This window comes from Thalassophryne amazonica, chromosome 5 (genome assembly GCF_902500255.1).
Source record: "Thalassophryne amazonica chromosome 5, fThaAma1.1, whole genome shotgun sequence".
Lineage (NCBI taxonomy): Eukaryota > Metazoa > Chordata > Actinopteri > Batrachoidiformes > Batrachoididae > Thalassophryne > Thalassophryne amazonica.
The window spans coordinates 78,241,263-78,256,744 of record NC_047107.1 but is presented as its reverse complement, the minus strand read 5'-3'; positions in this window follow the sequence as shown (position 1 = coordinate 78,256,744).

Here is a 15,482-nt window from a genome sequence, read left to right as displayed (position 1 = left end):
CCTTGAAGCTTTAAAGCCCTATACCTGTGTAAATATTGGTCAGAACCTAGACAAACTATATTTATTTATTACTATTATTATAATCCTCTCAACAAGACAGATATATTGGTGTATATTTGAAATTGATTAACTTGATTTTCAATTTACCTGTGTACTAACATTTGTCCCCTTGCCGGAGAGATGTAGGGGTCTGAAAATTTGAACTCCGTCATTTTATAACAGTCTAGGCCCTGTTGAAACCCAAGCAGCAACAAAATCAATTTTAGCGTGAAAATCCTATGGGAATACACACCATACCTCACTATGTGCATGGTTTGATGTATTATTTTATTTAGGAATGATATAAACACTGTTCTTGTGTGTGATTATAGTAACAGCTAAACTTAAATGTGTTAAACATGTAGAAGTGCTTTACACAATTGTTTTGGTAAAAAAAAAAAAAAAAGTTCAAAATACTTTACAATTGGTTTACAAACTATTCCTTTTTGTACACGTACCCATGAACTGGTATCCCACTTAGGTGCTCAACTTTACATTTTATATAGTTTTTATACAGTTCAGAACACACTAAAATTAAGATGCAGCATTGTTTACTTATATTGCTAAAACATCTGTAGATGATTTGTTCAACATCATCTATTAAGACCACCACATGTGACTATGTAAATGTCTTATGACAAACACAGAACAGATGGTAAAATAAAGTGCAGAATGGAATGGGGAAAAATGTTTTCTTATTCCTTTGTATCTAACAAACTTAACTTTACTACATTTTTAGTCTCCCTTTAAACTATTATCTGTTCCATTCACATGAACTACATAATGTCCGTGATCCATATGTTGCTCTCTAAGACGGCATTAAACTCGGATCGGAAATCAGGAAATCCATCGTAACAATCAGCTATTTCCAGAATACATCCACATGTTCTTCCAATAGGTCTTCTTGTAAATGCTGACATATTTGAAAACATGACGTCTATTTTTTGAAATATTAGGACATCACTTCCTGTTGTGAATCTCAGGAACCTTCCGAGTTTGTCTTCATTTAATTCTCTTATATATCTTTTAAGGTGGTTGTGGACCTCCCTTTGGCTTCCTGTCATTGATTCTGGGAATTGAAGTAATCCCACTACTTTTTTAGGAGTTGGTTTATAGTTTTCAAACATCCTCAAAAGCTCATCATGTGTGAAAGAGACATTTGGCATCACTATGTCCTTCCAACAATCTATCACAAACATAGGCTTTTGCACCAACTCCTTGTGTGCAGTCTCTTGGCAGGATGTTTCTCAGTGTGTCTGGTGTAACTCTTGTGCGGCATTCGTAGTTTGACAGAACCTCAAGAAAGCTCATCCAACTCAACTGATGCGAAGTCATCGAGGGCCTGCTGCAAAATATTGCGATCATGAGAACTTACAAAATGCATAAAGGTTCAAGTAAATTAGTTAACACTTCTCCATATAAAATTAACTCCAGAAGAGGTAGAGCCAGTGTGATTGGCAGATACTGGCATGTGTGGTAACCTTGGACAAGAATCCTCCCAATAGCCTTCCAAGTTTCACTGCTAAAGTCATGCCTTATAAAAGGTACCTTTACATTTGTTCCCACTGTACAGCGCTCATAAAATCTTGCCAAATGAGGAATAGACATCCCTTTGAACACCTAAACCAACAGCATTTTCCACAGTTAGCAGGGAGTATCCGTTTTATGTTTTCTGTCAGCACTGCTGGATCACAAAATTCTTTGATCATGTCATTTAAGCAGTTGGTATGATGGATGATTATGATCTTTGCAGCTCTTGACGTGGAGGGCAGCTGTGTTGACACAGTGGAGGCAAAAGGCAGCAGTAATGTAGAATGAGGACTGGGCACACTGGAGGTAGAAGACACCTGTGGTGTGGGGCGTGGAGTGGGCACACTGGAGGTAGAAGACACCTGTGGTGTGGGGCGTGGCGTGGGCACACTGGAGGTAGAAGGCACCTGTGGTGTGGGGCGTGGCGTGGGCACACTGGAGGGTAGAAGGGCACCTGTTGGTGTGGGGCGTGGCGTGGGCACACTGGAGGTAGAGGCACCTGTGGTGTGGGGCGTGGAGGTGGGCACACTGGAGGTAGAAGACACCTGTGGTGTGGGGGCGTGGCGTGGGCACACTGGAGGTAGAAGGCACCTGTGGTGTTGGGGCGTGGAGGGGCACACTGGAGGTAGAAGGCACCTGTGGTGTGGGGGCGTGGAGTGGGGCACACTGGAGGTAGAAGGCACCTGTTGGTGTGGGGCGTGGGAGGTGGGCACACTGGAGGTAGAAGGCACCTGTGGTGTGGGGCGTGGAGTGGGCACACTGGAGGTAGAAGGCACTTGTGTGGGGCGTGGAGTGCGCACACTGGAGGTGGAAGGCGGCTGTTGCAACATGAATTCAAAGTCATATGGCTCTGTGTCATTCTCATCTGATGAATATTCTGCAGTATCAACATATGAGCCAAATGTGACTTCATCATCAGACAAGGAGGTGAGGTCCACAAGCTCTGTGTTATGTTGAGGGTCTTGGGCATAGCTGTGGTCAATGACTGAGGAGAAATCTATGTCTGCATTAGGTAAGGCTGGGTGGCTAAGTGTGCTGCCTTCAACATGATCATGAACTAACAGGTCACCATCTTCTGATGAATCATCATCTGACTGTTGATTAGAATGATCTTTATCGCTTTCATTGTCACTTGACTCCAGGAGTTCTGTATCATTGTTTCCTGCTTCTGATTCAGATGTGTCTGTATGACTGGCTGTGTTTTGCGAAAAGTAGCAATATAAAATCGGTAACCTGGACATACATGTAGTGTCATAGAAAACACCAATGGTAATGTCCTCCTCAGTGATTCTATTTTGCTTATAATCCCAGAGCTCAAATCTAAAATCACTTTCCTGGCCTTTTGTGGACTTGCCACCAGGAAAGAAAAGATTCTTCCCCTTTTCTAGAACAGTGTGCATCCCAGTTTGTATTTCAAGATCCAAGGTTCGAGTGCCACCTCCTTGTTTGGCTCTTATTTGCTTAAACTCCCCCTTCTCAAAATGAATCCACCCTATTTCAATTTTGCGATGGCTCGCTTTACCTCGCTTTTTGGCAGGACCAGTGCATTCATTGTGCTGTAGTGTTCCTTTGTTTTTATTGGCAGCAATTTCTTTTCTCTGTTGAAGTTTTGACCTCAGTTTTTCAAAAAGTCCAGTCTTCCTCCTCTCAAGAGATGTTTGACCTTTGCAAAAGTTTCTCAATGCCAGACGATCCACATATGATGGAATATAATTAGCCAGATCGTTGTCCTCCATAAGACAAATGACATGGATGTCAATCTGTGGAAGTAAAGGACATAACATCAGTTAACAGATTAGTCACAAAAACGTTAATTAGGATGACACATGGCAATGACTGCTTATAAATATATGGCTTTGTATTTATTGTGTGTATTACTGGTATCTTTTCATTCTCCAGATGGTTAATAACCTCCTCTGGGACACCACGTTCTCGCAAAAAAAATCAGAGACTGTCAAGACTCTGCCCTTTGCTGTAAAAAGACAGCACAATATCATCAACAACCTTAAATCATATATGGTTTGCATTATCTGACCTAATGACACAGACCAATATAACTATAAATATAGAAAATATTTTTTTTAAAACTTGTTCATTTACAGTAGTTGCTTTAGCCTATTAAGTTTTATTAATTTTTTTAAATGGGCTATAATAACCTGCTAGTAAATGTAAAGGATATTGAGCCTGTGCAACTTAAAAGCATACATAAAAAATACATTCAACGCTAGCTACATCAACTTAATAAATTGATAAATAGCCAAATCAGTATAGCTAACATCCAGGCTAGCTGTTACCTACATCTGTATTAACTGCAAGCACAAGCATTATAGCATTATTTCTCTTATCTCTCAGACATTAAATATTGAAACCGCTACTCATGTATTAATTCTTTTTGACGGTAAAAACGTACATGATGAAGCCATTGTTCCGTCTCATCCACCGCTATGTACCTGTAGTTACCTGTTCTAATCTCGCGTTGTCTTTTCTCGCAAATGCACATTTATAATGTCGCAAATTTGCATGTTTAAATCTCACAATTTGCATGTTATTTCTCGTATATTTGTGACTTACTTCTCGCAAATTTGCTTCTTTTTCCCCTCACAGATTGCATGTTTAGAATCTCGAAAATTTGCGTGTTTAATCTGGCAAATTTGCTACATTTTTCTTGCAATTTGCTGCTTTATTCTCACATATGTGCATGTTTATAATCTCGAAAATTTGCGTGTTTAATTGTGGCAAATTTACTACTTTTTTCCTTGCAGATTTGCATGTGTTTAATCTGGCAAATTTGCGTATTATTTCTCATAAATTTGCACGTTTATTCTCGTATATTTGTGACTTTAAACTCGAAATCCGTAATCCCCATTTTTTTCCTGTCTTTGAATGCCCTAATACGCCGTCGTACACAGACGTGTGTGAGATCATAGACATTATATACGTCGGACGCCTCATAACTTGCTGCACGTAATCCAGCGTCGCCGCCATATTGGCTGGGTCTCTTCACATTAGGGTCGCACCAGAGTCAACGGAGTCAATGGGGGGAGAGGAGCTAAGATGGCGGGAGTGAGTGGCAGACTTTTTGCAGGCTCGCTTAGTAAAAGTTTATATAGTCCCTGACATGTGACATCGTCGTGCTGTAACTCCTTAAATACAAAGACTGAAGTAAAACGGAACTCTTAAGATGACTACCGATAGCTCCAAGCCTTGAATTTTACTTTGAAACGCTATTATAGTCGGAGAGATCTGCTAAGATTACTGCTAGCATGAGTGACCATAGCTATGTTCTGGCAGTGCTACACACGAGGTGTGTGATGACTGATATCGAAGAATAGAGGTGGATCAATCTTCGAAACAACAAAAAGTCAACCTCGACCACACACCAATTAAAAGCCCACATCCCCCCAAAAAAGAAGCAAAATTAATTAGAAGAAAGCACCGGAGCAGCAATTCTTCATGCTGTCCAAGCCTTGACTAAAAAGATGGAAGAACAAACTGAACTTTTAAAACGTTTTGAAAAACGCATCAAAGACAACACAGCTGCAGCTAAAGAAAACAAAAGGGAAATTATCAAAGCGCAAAATGAATACATGGCTTTGCAGAAACCAAAAACCCAATCCATGAGGCGGTGCATTGGAGGAGCAAGCCCGATACAAGAGAAAGATGAAACCTGAGGTTGACCGGTCTGCCAGAGAAAGATGGAGAGACTAAGAGAGATGGTCATTGGCATTCTAACGAGAATGGTACCTATTTCTGTCGAACGATTGCGGATTGTGGTGGTATACAGTGCATCGCATGGGTAAAAAGGGAATGCTGCTACGTCTAACAACATAGCAAGATCAGTCATCATCCAGTTTGCCATGAGAACCATGCAAGATGATGTACGGAGGAGATCGAAGGATGCCAAAGTGTGCAAGGAACTGCACATACGGTTTAAACAAGATTTCTCAAAAGAGGATCGTGAGGCTCGTAGCAAGCTGTGGCCGCTGGTGGAAGAAGCAAGAAAGAAAGGGGAAATGAGCTTTCTTGAAAGGAGGGATATGCGATGATTGATAACCAAGAATAGACTCAACTTAGGCAAGTTAACGACTCTAAGGTCTAATGTGAGGTTGATTATTTAGCATGCTGCCACTAAAGTTTTTTGAGGGTTATAGTGCACTATGAGGTCATTTTTTATAAGGGACTAATTTAGTTACTCATTCCTGCACATCAGCTAAACCTTGTGTTTTCATTCAGAATGAATCGTTCAATGCTATCATTTATTTCCTTAAACACTAGGGGGCTAAGGGACAAATGTAAAGCGAAAGGCTATTTTTCTTTTTGTAAGGAGCAAAAGGTTATTGTGTTTTTCTTCAAGAGACTCATTCGTCAAGAGATGACTTAACATTTTGGAAAAAGTCTGGGGGACACACTCTTTTCTTAGTCATGGTACCTCACAATCGGCAGGGCGTGATGATTTTGTTGAACAGTTTTCCTGGTAATGTAATTGACTATAAAGTGATGATATTGGGCCATTGGGTAATGGTGGTGCTGAAATTAATGGAGGTAAACTACATCTTACTGTGTGTCTACGGGTTTAACGAAAAGTACAGAATAATCGTTTTATTCATCGTTGAGTAAGGGGTGGAAGGTGGAAGACACATTATACATCTGATAAAGTTATTATGGCGGGGATTTTAATACGGTCCAGGATCTCTGGTTAGATCGTATGCCTACTAAAACAAATTGTCACAATTATGATGTAACTATTCTACAATTAGTCACAAATTAGGTTGATAGATTATTGGAGAATGCAGAATCCCAGTATGCAGCAGTATACTTGGTTTAATGCAGCAAATAATGGTCAATGCTCTAGGTTAGATTATTGGCTAATCTCAGACAATTTGATTAACGATGTGTCTAAATGTGAAATTTCTGCTTCTCCTTTAACGGATCATTGTGTTGTAGCTTTATCTCTGTTCTTGTATGGATATGAGCCTGTGCCAAACTATATCTGGAAATTTAACAATATGTTACTACAAAATGTTCCTTTCTGTTCTAAAGTTAAACAACTACTTGAAGAAATTGAGGGCTTGGATATGTCAAATCTAAGCAAATGGGAATGGTTTAAATTTCAGGTAAAGAAGATGGCAATTAATACCAGTAAACAGATATGTAAGCTTAAAAAATAAAACAAGATATTATAAAGAACATTAATCAGTTGTGCAGCAAAACAAATTTACCTGAAGATGAAAAAACTAATTTGAACAATCTTCAGACTCAACTTGATACTCTTTATCTGGAAAAAGCCAAGGGTGCTTTTGTACGTTCAAGAGCCCGTTGGATTGAAGAAGGAGAAAAGAACTCATCCTACTTTTTTAGTCTTGAAAAACAAAGACAAGTCAAAAAGAAAATTCAAAAATTGAATATAAATGGTAAAGTGAGTGATAATCAAATGGATATTGATGAGGAAATAAGTACGTTTTATAGCAACTTGTATAACTCTCAGTTCTCAGAGTCAGGTTGTTCTTTACTTTTAGAGAAAATTGGCAGATTTTAAAAAAAGATGGACGATGACTTTAATAACAACATGGAAAATGATTTTAAAATCGAAGAATTAGATAGGGCAATAACAAACATGGCAAAAGGAAAGTCGCCAGGAGTTGATGGGCTAACTACTGAGTTTTATTTGTTCTTTTGGAGCGAAATTAGAGTATTATTGCATAAAGCCTTTAAAGAATGTATATCAAATAGAAAATTGTCTGCCACTATGAAACATGGTCTCATAACATTAATTCCAAAACCTAATAAAGATTCACTCCTGTTAGACAATTGGCGACCAATAACACTTCTATGTAACGATTACAAGTTGTTGGCACGTCTGTGCGAATCGACTAAATGAGGGCTTAATGACTCTAATTGATGAATCCCAATCAGCATTCATTAAAGGCAGGAATATCCATAACCACACAAGACTAATATTAGATATGTTGGACTACAATGAATTTATATTCAATGAGAGTCTTATACTATTCCTTGAGTTTTACAAGGCTTTTGATACAGTTGAGCATTCCTTCCTATTAAAAGCACTTAATTTCCTAGGTTTTGGAGAAAGTTTCTGCAATATAGTACAGATGTTCTATACTGATATATACAGTTCTGTTGCCCTGAATCCAGGAATGACTCCTAAGTTTAAGGTGTTGCGGGGCATCCGACAAGGATGCCCTATCTCTCCTAAATTATTTATTTTGACTACTCAACTATTAGCACTGCTCATTAATAATAGTCAGGATTTAATTGGTATTACGATTTTTGACAAAGAATTCAAAATTAGCCAGTTTGCTGATGATACAGCCGTCTTCCTCAAAGATAAATGTATGGTTGAAAAAGCTTTAAGCATAATTACTATTTTTTCTAATGCATCAGGGCTAATCCTTAATACTAAAAAGTGTGAATTGCTTCCTTTACATACATGCACAAATTCTTCTATTGCATTTCTTCTATTCCAGGGGTGGCCAAGTTCGGTCCCCGAGAGCCACATTCCTGACACTCTTAGTTGTCTCCCTGCGCCAACACACCTGAATCCAATGAAAGGCTCACTAAAAGTCTGCTAACGAGTCTTTCATTGGATTCAGGTGTGTTGGAGCAGGGAGAAGAGTGTCAGAAATGTGGCTCTCGAGGAGCGAACTTGGCCACCCCTGTATCTATTCCATTCTTCTATTGCTTCAATTAGAGTCGAATCTGAAGTTAAATACCTTGGACTAACAATGTCCAAAAACATACTCAGAAGAGAGGACACCAATATCTCTGTCCGAATATCAGATATGAAAAGAAAATTTAGCCGATGGTTATCCAGAGACCTAACCATTTTTGGCAGAGTGATTCTTTCCAAAGCAGATGGCATTTCAAATTTGATCTTCCCTTGTAATTCACTTAATATTTCTCCCAACAATATTAAAAAAGCCAACTCTATTATTTTTCAGTTTCTGTGGAAGAATAAAACACATTACATTAAAAGATCACAGCTTATTAAAGAGTAAAATAAGGTGGTATCATAGCTCCAGATTTTGAAACAATGGTTGGGAATCTGAAGGTTAAATGGATTAAAACCTTTTTGGCCCAGTCTGATTCTGTGTGGTTCCACATACCTAGATCACTGTTCAATAAAGTTGGAGGATTTGATTTTTTTTTTTAAATGTGATTTTGATATCAGTAAGATTCCTTTGAAACTTTCAAAATTTCATAAACAGATTCTTCACTTTTGGAAAATGATATTTACCCATAATTTTTCACCTCACGAAGCAGCCTTATGGAATAACAGAGTTATTAACTTCAATAGAAAATCACTTTTTAAGAAGGATTGGTATGAGAGAGACATTTGGTTTGTTGCTGATATAATGGATGGGAATGGTGAATTTTTTGAATCATAGTGTCTTTTCATCTAAATATAAGTTAAAATGTTCTCAGTATGAATATAACAAAATCTGCAAGGCTATCCCCCTGCCTTTGATTAGATTGATACAAAATATTAAGAAGAATTCTAATGCTAGATCTCATTTACCTCAATTAATTATAGATGAAATTCACATAAACAATCAGAAATGTGATAACAGATTTGTTAGTGTAGCCTTTAAAGCAGAGCTATTCCATAACTTCAACGGATGACAGCTGTCATGAGATGATGAGTGACAGCTGTCACCCATCTACACTTCATCATGCTACTCCATAAAACCCGGACGTCATCTCCACCTCGTTGCCGTGATATCTTCGACCTGTGAAGGTAAACTGCTCAGCCGTTTGTTTTGTCTTTAGATGGGCTTATTGATCTCGTTACACGGTTAGACAATCGGTTGGAGGAACGCCGTCGGGAGCGAGACGAAGGACGTGGCCGGGCACGCGCCGTCCCTCTCCCTTCTGGGTCCGAAAAGGTTCCGCCCTCCCCACGCTCCACAGCCTCAACGCTCCGTGTGGCTACAGCTCCCCCTGCTGACGAAGCTATGGACATGAGCAGGGCCACATTTAGACCACCTAACAGACAGAGGAGGCTGGCCTGCGGGGAGTGCTTTGTCTGCGGCTCGAGTGAGCATCTGCAGAGAGACTGCCCCAAGCGGTTAAACACCAACGCCCGCCCTTAGAAACTGGGCTTGGGTGGCCCAAGACATTCACGTGGGACACACACATATTTCCACACGACTCCCAGTTACAATCCTGAGCGGGGATTTAACCCTTCAAGCCCCAGCACTGGTGGACAAGGGGTCAGAAGGGAATCTGCTAGACAGCAGATGGGCTAGGGAGGTAGGGCTCACTCTGGTGGCGCTTCCTTCGCCATTGCAGGTGCGGGCACTAGATGGCACCCTTCTCCCTTTAATCACGCACAAGACACAACCTGTAACTCTGGTGGTGTCTGGAAATCATCGGGAGGAGATGGAGTTTTTTGTGACTCCTTCTACCTCCCGCGTGATTTTGGGTTTCCCGTGGATGTTGAAACACAATCCCTGGATTGATTGGCCGTCTGGGGTGGTGGTTCAGTGGAGCGAAACCTGCCATTGGAAGTGTTTAGGTTCCTCGGTTCCTCCCGGTTTACAGGCTAAAGAGGAGGTCAAAGTTCCTCCCAATCTGACGGCAGTGCCGGTTGAGTACCACGATCTTGCTGACGCCTTCAGCAAGGATCTGGCACTCACCCTTCCCCCGCACCGTCCGTACGATTGTGCTATTGATTTGATTCCAGGCATGGAGTTCCCGTCCAGCAGGCTGTGCAACCTCTCATGACCTGAGCGCGAATCAATGGAGACCTACATCCGGGACTCATTAGCTGCCGGGCTGATCCGGAATGCCACCTCCCCGATGGGTGCAGGTTTCTTTTTTGTGGACAAGAAAGATGGCGGACTCCGTCCATGCATTGATTACAGGGGGCTGAATGAAATCACGGTTCGTAATCGATACCGTTGCCCTTGCTAGATTCCGTGTTCACCCCCCTGCATGGAGCCAAAATCTTTACAAAGTTGGATCTTAGGAATGCGTATCACCTGGTTCGGGTCTGGAAGGGAGACGAGTGGAAGACGGCATTTAACACCCCTTTAGGTCATTTTGAGTACCTGGTCATGCCGTTCGGCCTCACTAACGCCCCCGCGATGTTCCAAGCTTTGGTTAATTGTTGTGTGTTGGGGGGGCGTGGCTGGCTGTGTTGGTGTTCTTTTCTTTTCTTTGCTCTCCAGGTGGCATGAGGGCTGATTTGTCTGTGGAGAAAGTGCTGGCTGAAGAGTCCTCACCCTTATTAGCGTCATGTGGAACACCTGTGGCAGGGGCTCACCTGCGGCCTTGAAGACTTGCAGCTGAAGCAGATAATTGGATGGCGTTCTGCATATAAGTCATGTGTGATTTGAGCAGAACTGCCGGGAACACGACCTTGTGATGTTCGTTTGTGAGACGCTGAGGACCGCGCCTGGGTTTGACATATCGAGCCCGTGAAGCAGGGAAGGGTGAGGACACATGCTGTCAGCACACGCTAAAGGTAATTAAGTGATTAAGTAAGTGTTGATAGTATCTTGGTGTTTTGTTACACAGTAAACTGAGATTGTGAAGAGAATTGTGCAGCTTGCTTCTCACTGCGGTGGCGTGCAGGATAAGTGATCCTCCACCTGTTGTGAGAGGCTGCTCATTTGCATAAAGTTAAAAAGAAACATTGACCTGAGTGTGTTGCTGATAGCGTGTGTTATGCGAAAGATAGAGTTGTATCTGCTGACTCACCTCACCTTCTCTTTGCTCCACAGAGAATCGGTTCGTCGTGTCCACCTGGGGGGTGTTTGGCGGTGGTAGTGAGTCCAGGAGCGCCGGGCTTTAATCTTTGCGGGCGCTGGTGAACGTGCCACTTATCACTCCACCAGAGGGACGCTTTTATGTTTTACATTTGTAAGCACAGGTGAAAAATAAATTGTTTCTGTTGGGAACCGCCTTCTGGTTATTTTTACCGCTGGGTTCTGTCAGACGCAGGTCCGCTCCTCAACCCGCGTCGACGCATAACAGTTAATGACGTCTTGCGGGACTTCCTGCACCGATTCGTCTTCGTATATCTGGATGATATACTCATCTCCGGACCCTGAGACTCATGTCCAGCAAGTACGTCAGGTCCTGCAGCGGTTGTTGGAGAACCGGCTGTTTGTGAAGGGCGAGAAGTGCGAGTTCCACCGCGCTTCTTTGTCCTTCCTGGGGTTTATCATCTCCTCCAACTCCGTCGCCCCTGATCCGGCCAAGGTTGCGGCAGTGAGAGATTGGCCCCAACCAACAAGCCGTAGGAAGCTGCAACAGTTCCTCAGCTTTGCAAATTTCTACAGGAGGTTAATTAAGGGCTACAGTCAGGTAGTTAGCCCCCTGACAGCCCTGACCTCTCCAAAAGTCCCCTTCACCTGGTCGGATCGGTGCGAAGCCGCGTTCAAGGAGTTGAAACGACGGTTCTCGACTGCACCAGTTCTGGTGCAGCCTGACCCTAGCCGCCAGTTTGTGGTTGAAGTGGATGCCTCTGACTCAGGGATAGGAGCCGTGCTATCCCAGAGCGGACAGACCGATAAGGTTCTTCACCCGTGTGCCTACTTTTCTCGCAGGTTGACCACGGCTGAACGGAACTATGACGTCGGCAATCGAGAACTCCTTGCGGTGAAAGAGGCTCTTGAGGAGTGGAGACACCTGTTGGAGGGAGCGTCTGTGCCGTTCACGGTTTTCACTGACCATCGGAACCTGGAGTATATCAGGACCGCCAAGCGGCTGAACCCCAGGCAAGCCCGCTGGTCACTGTTCTTCGGACGTTTTGACTTCCGGATCACCTATCGCCCCGGGACCAAGAACCAGAGATCGGATGCCTTGTCCCGGGTACACGAAGACGAAGTCAAAACTGTGCTGTCGGATCCACCGGAGCCCATCACTCCGGAGTCCACTATCGTGGCCACCCTCACCTGGGACGTGGAGAAGACCGTCCGGGAGGCCCTGACACGGAGCCCAGACCCAGGGACAAGTCCGAAGGACAAGGTGTATGTCCCACCAGAGGCCAGGGCTGCGGTCCTAGACTTCTGTCAGGGTTCCAAGCTCTCCTGTCATCCAGGGGTGTGAAGGACCGTGGCAGTTGTCCGGCAGCGCTTCTGGTGGGCGTCTATGGAGGCCGACGTCCGGGAGTACATCCAGGCCTGCACCACCTGTGCCAGGGGCAAGGCAGACCACAAAAGGGCCCAAGGACTTCTCCAGTCGCTTCCTGTGCCTCATCGCCCCTGGTCCCATATCGGCCTGGATTTCGTCACGGGCCTCCTGCCGTCCCAGGGCAACACCACCATCCTCACGATAGTGGACCGATTCTCCAAGGCGGCCCACTTCATGGCCCTCCCGAAGCTCCCAACGGCCCATGAGACAGCGGACCTCCTGGTCCACCACGTCGTCCGTCTGCATGGGATACCAACTGATGTAGTCTCGGATCGTGGTCCCCAGTTTTCCTCTCAAGTCTGGAGGAGTTTCTGCAGAGAACTGGGGGCCACCGTGGACCTCTCGTCCGGGTACCACCCACAGACGAACGGACAGGCAGAACGGGCCAACCAAGAGTTGGAACAGACCCTCCGCTGTGTGACATCGGCGCACCCGACGGCCTGGAGTAACCATCTGGCCTGGATCGAGTATGCACATAACAGCCAGGTGTCTTCTGCCACCGGCCTCTCCCCATTTGAGGTGTGTCTAGGGTACCAGCCCCCATTGTTTCCCGTGGTGGAGGGAGAGGTCGGTGTGCCCTCGGTCCGGGCCCACCTGTGGAGGTACCGTCGGGTGTGGCGCACCGCCCATTCTGCCTTGTTAAAGGCCCGGACAAGGGCTAAGGCCCATGCAGATCGCCGGCTGTCCCCGGCCCCTGCATACCAGCCCGGGCAGGAGGTGTGGTTATCGACGGAGGACATCCCCCTCCAAGTGGACTCCCCTAAGTTGATGGACAGGTACATCGGACCATTCAAAATCCTCAAGATCCTCAGCCCTGCCGTAGTGAAGCTCCAACTCCCAGCTTCACTGCGGATCCATCTGGTTTTTCATGTGTCCAGACTGAAACCACACCACACCTCACCCCTCTGTGCTCCCGGTCCGGCGCCGCCTCCTGCCCGGATCATTGATGGGGAGCCGGCTTGGACAGTGCACTGGCTCCTGGACGTCCGTCGAATGGGCTGGGGGTTCCGGTATTTGGTGGACTGGGAGGGGTATGGACCCGAAGAACGCTCCTGGGTGAAGAGGAGCTTCATCCTGGACCCGGCCCTCCTGGCCGATTTTTACCGCCGACACCCGGATGAACCTGGTCGGGCGCCAGGAGGCGCCCGTTGAGGGGGGGGGGGGGTCCTGTTGTGTGGGCCGCCAGAAGAGGAGGTACTGCTGGCCCACCACCAGAGGGCGCCCTGCCTGAAGTGCGGGCTTCAGGCATGAGAGGGCGCTGCCGCCACGGACACAGCCGGGGGTGACAGCTGTCACTCATCATCTCATGACAGCTGTCACCCATCTACACTTCATCATGCTACTCCATAAAACCCGGACGTCATCTCCACCTCGTTGCCGCGATATCTTCGACCTGTGAAGGTAAACTGCTTAGCCGTTTGTTTTGTCTTTCACAGACAGTTTTTGCTTTTGTGTTGTTTGCAGTCGGTTCTGTGAGTGCTTGCAGCTGGAGGCTGGGTTTGTGGTACGTGGAGGGCTGACGTCTTCGCTCCCCACGCCAAACTTTGATAAGTACTCACTAACACTGCACGTGCCAGGGTTCTGGATTTGAGGTGGAGGTGGAATCTCCACCTTTGTTGTTACTGGGTGTACACACACCCACATCTTGTTGTTTCTGCTCCTCGCCAGCAGTACCAGATCCGACATTCGGAGACGGTGGCCACCTGGGGACTCAGGACTTGGTGGCTCCAGTATTCTCCAGGTTCGGTGGCGGAGGAAATCGTGTGGTTCCGGTTCTTCTCAGGACAGACGTCTTCTATCTTCGAGCCTGCCCACACATCACCTTTGTGATTGACTGTTTGCAAAATTCTATATTCCTCTGTATTGTGGTTGTGCTCATTCACGACAGTAAAGTGTTCATATTCGACTCTTTCATTGTCCGTTCATTTACGCCCCCTGTTGTGGGTCCGTGTCACTACACTTTCCCAACATATTCACTGTTGTAAATGAAGAAACAATAAGCCCTCCTTTGTAGGTTTTGTTAATGACATTAAATTATTTTTCTTGTCTCTCCAAAAAGTGAAATCTAAGCTGGCGTGTAAAATCCACAAGGATATAAACTCTGTTACTTTTATGAAATGACCTTGCTCCTTGCTCCTTATCTGTCACTGGGTAATGCCCCTTTTGAATTTGTTCTTGTTTGTTTTTATTTATGTCTGTTTTTGTTTGAATATGTGTCTCCTCTACGAGATGCTGTAATTCAATTTCTTCTTAATTAGTTAAGAAAAAAGAAGAATAAGAAGAAAAAAAACCTCCAACCTGTACTCTGAACAGACCAAGGCAACCCTGGGAGCATATGGCGCAGGTTTCAGAACAGGCACGCCCCCCGGTGGAAAGCCATGGCTGCCCTGGCTTGTATCTGCATGTTTTTTTTTTTTTTTTATCTCTTTCTATTTCTCATGATAATACTGAGAACGTTATTGTGACATTGTTTTTGTTCGTTTACTGTTTGTTATTGCATTTGTTGAAATAAAGTTTTTTTTTTGGGGGGGGGGGACTGGAGTCAATGCAGAGTGTTATTTTGTGCTGCTTACAGTTGCAATAACCCGCGCAGTATAGAAACCAGATCGCGTGGGATTACCTTTCATAAATAACATTGAGCAATAATTTGGGTTATTTTACCATTTGTAATAAAACTAGTATCGCAACTCAAACAAAGGAAGAGTGCATTTGTGCGCATTTCCATCCACTTGTTAAGCGCTTTTGTTTCACAA